The 6,716-nt window shown below is 46.4% G+C and overlaps 1 protein-coding gene across 1 annotated transcript in view; it reads right to left on the reverse strand.

Moving 5' to 3' along the window:
- The window catches only part of ATG4C (autophagy related 4C cysteine peptidase), a 307,949-nt gene that overhangs the window by 90,664 nt on the left and 210,569 nt on the right, over positions 1 to 6,716 (reverse strand). The window lies entirely within an intron of this gene.

Consider the following 6,716-nt stretch of genomic DNA (forward strand, 5'->3'; position numbering starts at 1 on the left):
TGGTTTTCTGTAATTATCTGTAATTAGTTATGCTCAAAATTTAAAACCTATGACTATTCTGTGGCTTGACACTGATGGAATGTCACATTATCATCACATGGTGAGGCATGAAATTTATTTACTTTACATAAACAACCTCTGCTTAAAACAACTTAATACAAAACATTCCTTGCTCAATGGGCAGCATTATGCAGGACTCAGTATATCATTTTGTGTGACCAGCATAAAAAATGGCATCATTGTTTGTCCATGACTAGCACTTACAGTAAACAAAATGTTTTTGAATAGAATGTAAGCAAACTGTAAAACAGCTGCCAAGAGATGGAATCTAGTCAGTATGCTGCAGTCCAAAACATGCTCTATCTGTGTTGAGAATGAATGTGTAGGTTGTGATATGCATATTTTAAAGCAAAACTTAATCACTTCAGTGTTTGGAAGAGTGAGGATAATGCCCTACAGTGGAAAGCTGTTTATGATGGTTTATACAAATTATATTAATAATTTCTGTTACCCAAAAAGATAAACACCGACATAAATCACATCCAGGACTCTGCAGTGAGGGAGTTACAGAAGATCAAATGCTAGCTGTGTGGGAAGGAAACAGGAGAGCTGTTTTCAGGCTGTGTCTGATAACTCCAATAAGAAATCCTTTTTTTTTTGCCCTTTTGTTCACCCTGAGGAGCCCTGTGCCTGCTATCACCATCCCCATGAAGTGTGGTTCGAAATGTTCCTAACTTCCCCCTGGGTTGTAATGCCAGGGCCTCGAGTTTGCCCTCTTTGCAGTGGGAGTGGCTGCCCTCCAGGAGCCCAGCTCAGGGTTAGCTGATGGGTTTTGTTCCAGTCCCAGCTGAGATTACTAATGAAAGCCAACTGCAGAGATTGGAGACCAAGCCCTACTCCAACGTGTCTGCCTGGCCTTGCTGTCCCTTGCAAAGAAGGCAGTGAAAATGTCGACCTCTTTTTGTAAACTACTATGCAGCATGGCACGTGGACCTAGTTTCCTGAAAGGCAAGAAATGAGCGGGCAGCTTTTCACTGCAGCCAGTTTGATCTGCTCACAGTCATTCACTGCAGAACTCTCCATGGCTGTGCTCACAGTGCGCAGGCAAACTCCTTTGCCAGTCCAAGAGCCGTGGCTGCAAATGCATCTGTGAGAGATACAGTGCTTTTTCCTTCTAAACAGCGCCTTATTATGGCTTAAAATACTGCTGGATAATCTCTTGTTAAGAACTTTGAACTCCCTGATCTGCACAGAAGGGCGACAGAATGGAGCGACGTGTTGTTGGTGTTCATTTTCTTGTGCACAAGTCTGAACCATTTCATGTTGTTTCATCTGGGAACTTGGCTCTGTATTATGGGAACGAGGGTTTTGGAGTTGTGTCTGTCAGTTGCCTCAGAGTGCAGACCTGAACCCGACTTCCCAGACAAACACTGCTGCCTCTGAATCCTGAGGCATTCAGGAAAGCGTTGCCCACTCGGGGAAGCCCTGCGGTCTGCTGACTCCTGGTAGAGTCACCTCCTCAAAACAAATCATGTTGCAGCCATAGGAGCAAGGCAGCCCTTTTACTTTTTGGTCCCTTTTGCCTTCTGATCTGCTTGTGGGGGATTTCTTTTAGTCCAGGAGAGCTATGTGGGTATCGCAAAGCATACCATTCAATTTCAGAAACAGTGCACTATAAAATAAGGAGAGTTTCTTCTCAGAACAGATGAAATGGCAACAACTCAGTATTCCACAGTTCATCCCAGCTTATGTCAGCTTCAGTTCGGACTTTCTCTTGGGTCTCTGTGGGCTCTGTCCTGCTGGGGTAGCTGTGAGTGGAAGGAAATCCATCTTACAACATATTTCTGCCTCATTTTCAAATGGAGTAGAACAAATCAGTTTCTGAAGTTCAGTTCTTTCATCTGTTTGGATAAAGCTGCTTGTGCTGACACGAGGTTTCTTAGTTCTATCAAGATCCCTTCAATTAAATCTCAGTTGTGACTCCAAGTCATATATACATATGACCTCAGTGTGTGTTTGTACATGGGATTGCATTAAGCGAAGCTGTACTGAGTGCACACACCCAAAGGGCACCCTGAAGTACACGTTGAGGAGGAGGAAGATAACAGAAACCACTGAGGCTGGTGTCCCAAAAGCACAGTGCCCGTGGTTTGCCCAGCAGAGGTGAGCAGTGTGCTGAAGGAGCTCTGCTGGAGGGTGGCAGCCCAGCACTGCGGCGTTTCCTGGTGGATGGGACCTGCACCACAGCTGTGTGCCTTTGAAACTGCCTGAGCTTTAAGAAGTCCCTGGGCCTGAGGTTGCAGCTCCGTAAGCTTTTTGGATGGAAGGGGGCAATTTAGCAACCTCTGCAATGATTTAACATCTTCTGCAATGCAGATGAAATATGAAGCTATTAACTTCGGTGGCAGATACAGAAATGCACATGAGACACACAGGGCTGTCAGCGCCGTGCTGCGTGCGGTGCCGGCCGCGTCCCACCGCCGCCTCACACTCGTGTTCACACTCTGTTTTCCTCCGTGCCTTTTCACGGGCTCTGAAGCCATTAATTTTTAATTGTGGTGGATCCAGAGTTGGGAGCATTACGTTTAATGCAAAATTAAAGCATCGTAGGACTTCCCGGCAGTGACGTGCAGCAACTCCGGCGTGAGAATAAATACCGCTTTCTCCCATGAATATAATTATTTTAAATAAAAAAGAAAAGAAACATTAGTTTGGGCTCACTTGGAAGCAATTATGTGTTTAAGAGGTGTAAATAACTTGCTATCCAGACGTTACAAATATCCAGGTGCTCCGTATGTGCTGATGACAACAAAATTGAAAAGAAAGGCCGTAATAATTCTGACTGGTTTTCTCTGCAGAAGATATTGATTATTTGTGTGTGGTGAGAGATTTGGAAAATTCAATTAAAGGAGTTGTGCAAAGGTTTCATAAATTTCCCTCGCGCGGCGTGTACACAGACATTGTTGCGTATTAAATCAATGCAGCACTTCACAATATATTTTCTTTGAAACATAAAAATAAATAACATTTAAACAGTTCTGCTTACTACAGAAACAAATTTTATTTTCTGTGAAGCATTCCGTCATGTGCTATCACTGCCTCGCACGCATTTGCCAGCTGGAACACATTTTATGGACGTTTTCTCCAGAGACATAGCTCATATACTATGAATTTTTAAATGAGCAAATGGTGAAGAAGGGATGTCAGCAATATAAAAATTGATCAGTTAAAAGATAAAAGCATAAGTAAAGAGATTTGTATGGTAGTCTTAATAGGTTTTATTAAATAAAAATACTATAAAAAGACAGTAATGAATAGACTGACGTTTTTAACTGTGGTTGAGGTGGAGAAAAATTATTCTGGCACATTTAGTACGAGATTGGTTTTATATCACCTGACAGGTGGACATTTTTTTCCTCTGCTTTTTAGATCTGCAAATGTTTCAGAGCAGTCCAACTTGGGAGAGAACCGCAGTGGGAGAGGGCGGGGGTTGTGCCCCCTGATGCTGTCGTGGGCAGGAGGGGCAGGGCAGTGCCGACCTGCTTGTGCTGCAGCCTGGATTCCTGGTGGGCATTGGGGCACTGCCCTGTGCTGAGCGTCCCTGAAGAGCAGAGCCCTCCCTGGAGCTTACACGTGGGATCTTCATGTAAAGTACTGAGAGAGGAGGGCTGTTCTGTTTGTTCTATTAAGAGTTCAGGGGCTTTCTGAGCAATGCATTTCCCTCACGAGCCAACGAATAGAACTGCTGACCCAGGGAACGGCTGTGACACATCTGAGTGTGCCATCGTGGTGTACATCTAGAAAAGGCACAGTCAGTGATGTTTTCTATCAGTCTTGGCAGCTTCCATTCTTTAACGTTTGCTTAACTCGTATTTGCGTGGAGATTTTCACCAGTTCTGTATCAACACCACTGCTGTGCTCACGAGGAACTGCTTCTCTTCCCTTGCAGAGCTGGCTCAGCCGCCCGGCAGTGCTGCCCTCCTGCAGCTGCTCCTCGATGCTCCGTAGCCTCTGCAGCTCCTCCACAGCTCAGGTACTGCAGCCCTGACACTGGGATGCACTATTCCCAAATGTTTGCAGAACACTCTGCGATACGGACTTGCAATTAATGGTTTGATGGAGAAATGTTAATCCACGTGTGGTGTTGGTTAGGGTAAGAGAAACCCAGTGAGAGGCTGACCTTGTAAGGCAGCATGTTACCTGTGCTCCTGTGCTCCACAAACCCTGCGAGCCAAAGTCTCTGAAGGAGAGAAGGGCTGCAGGCTGTAGCGTTCCCCTTTGCAGCGTAAGAGCATCACTCCTTCTGGAAACCCAGTGCAGGAGGGCAGAGCTGTGCCCCCTTCCACTGAAGGCAGCTCAAGAACCCCCGTGTCTCATGTTAGTTCACATCCCTGGAGGTGAACAAGATGGCTCAGTCAGAGAACGGCCGGGCTGCACCTTAGGGCAGGCAGGGCACCTGCACGCACTTGTGGCTCCCTCCCTCCCCATTGGTCCAACACTTCAGAGCCCTTTGCTTTCTTACTGTTAACAGTTCATGGCTGTGAGAGCTGAACGGCTCTTGAACCATCATGTATTCCATTTTTTCTGTAGATAAGATAGCGTTCCCCTCAAGCAGCTCCACACAGACCATCTGTCGGCCTGCACTGCCTTAGGATGTGTGCACGGCTGTTTTCCGTGCAGTGAGGCCGCTGCCGGACGCAGGACAGAACTATAATTGTGAGCAGATCATATGAATGATGATGATGTTGCCTAACTGTGATTTATTTTAGTCATTCCTTATCTCCCCACAGGCATTATGTGAAAAATGCATTCCGCATCGACCCAAAGTTCTACATCTGCTTGACTGTACTTAAAAGGAGAGAAGAATCAGCTGTAAGCCTATCTGCCCTGCGAATGCCAGTCAGGGATGGCTCGCTGCGCCGGGCAGGTGCACGTCTAGATAAAATTTCTGGCATCTATTTAAACTTAACAATGTGCACAACTAGATAATCTCAATGTAAATAATACATTTCCTCGTGGTTGTTTTATCCCAGTGTGTGTATGGGACGCTGGTTTGGATTTACTGCTGCATGGGACGTAAACTGTTTTCTTCTGGACGTCCTTCCCACAAACATTCAGTGTCCCTGCTGCCCCAGTTTAATCCATTTGCAGTGCAGCACTCCCTCCACGGAGAGGCTGAGAAGGTGTTGTAGAGCAGAAGCATTGGAGCCCACGCCTTCAGAGAGCGATGCAGAACTGGACACACTGTGCTCCAGGAAATGGCTGCGTCTTGCTGGGGCTGCTACCTCACAGCTCATCTCTGCAGCAGCAAAGCACGATCCCAGTGAGTGTGTTCCCAACACACTCCCAAAAAACCTACAATATTTAACCTGTGAGCAGCTTTTCATGAGGGTGACTGCAGCCGAAAGGTAAAGGAAGCTGTGTTGTACACAGAACGGATCCAACCACTGACCCATTGATTTGTTTAGCTTGGTTTCACTGCTTCTGATCTCAAAGCTCCTTGTTCGCTGCACCAAAGGTTGCAGGCTCCCTTGTAGTGAGAGTGCAGCAGAGCGACCCTATCCCTCAGATGTTACCGAGACAAGAGTGAAGTCCAATATAAGCACACAAAAGTGAACATCCTTTGTTGCTCCAAGGGACAAAGCAGACTTCAGAGGACTCAGAGCCGGTACGGTGCGTGGTTAAACATGTCTGCAGTCACCCGGGGATGTGTCCAAAGCATTGGGAATTTGTAATGAATAAAAATGATTTCTGCATTTCAGTGCCTGTGCAGTATGATGGGACAAGTGCCACCCTTTTAAGCTGCACTGCTTTTTGTTGTTATGTGCTCACAGTGCCATTTGTCATTTAACCATTTTTAGGGAAATAGAATGTTTTCCCCCTAAGCTTCTGCTGCACATGCTCCCAGCACATGCCTGGGCTATTTCAGCGGTTACTGTTTCTCTGACCTCTCCCTGTACCAGGCTTCTGCCTTTCCGAAACAGCTGGGTCTGTTAAGAACCATTTCCAGTTCCACACAAGGTGGATCGTATGACTCTCACTTTATCACCCCTGGAGGCCATCTCAAGGACAAAGAAAAGAGATACACGCAAAACTAATGTTTTCATACGGGTGGGGAGGACTGTGCGTGGATCTCGTGAGGAACACAACAGAATGGGATAATTAGAACGTGAAGCTGTTCTGCTTCCAGCTCCATCTGCTGAATCACACTTCATTTCAGAGGAAGCAGAAGTTCTTCAGAGCGCCTGAAGCCTCAGCACACTGTGCTGGGGGAGCACTGTGTGCTTCAGCTCTGGAGACAAAGGTTCCTATTTACACACCCTGATAGAAATAGTGCCTGCTCAGCCTATGTGTCCTAAAAGAAAGAAGGGATTGTGGCCGTGCTGGGAGACACACCCTCAGAAAAAACTGCTCCAGCTCTGAGGAGGAACCAAACAGTAAATAGTGCAGCAATACAGAGGCAGGGCTGGCTGCAGGGCCTATGGGAATGGCAGTGGCACCTTAGTGGGAAGGCTGAAACGTTCCCAGGCTCAGCCAGTAGCTGAACGTTCCTTTGGGATGGGTAAACTTTCCAGCCAGACCGCTCACATCTTAAACATTAAGAGTTACCACTGCCACTGTTGTTTTCTTTTGCTTTAACTACCTGCTCTTCGATGAATTAAAAGAAAAAAAGCCATGACCAACTCCTCTGTAAGCCATCACCAACTGCAGCTTGT

Source organism: Cyrtonyx montezumae, unplaced genomic scaffold (assembly GCF_038088225.1).
Source record: "Cyrtonyx montezumae isolate F1298 unplaced genomic scaffold, pur_monq_1.0 scaffold_1, whole genome shotgun sequence".
Taxonomy (NCBI): Eukaryota; Metazoa; Chordata; class Aves; order Galliformes; family Odontophoridae; genus Cyrtonyx; species Cyrtonyx montezumae.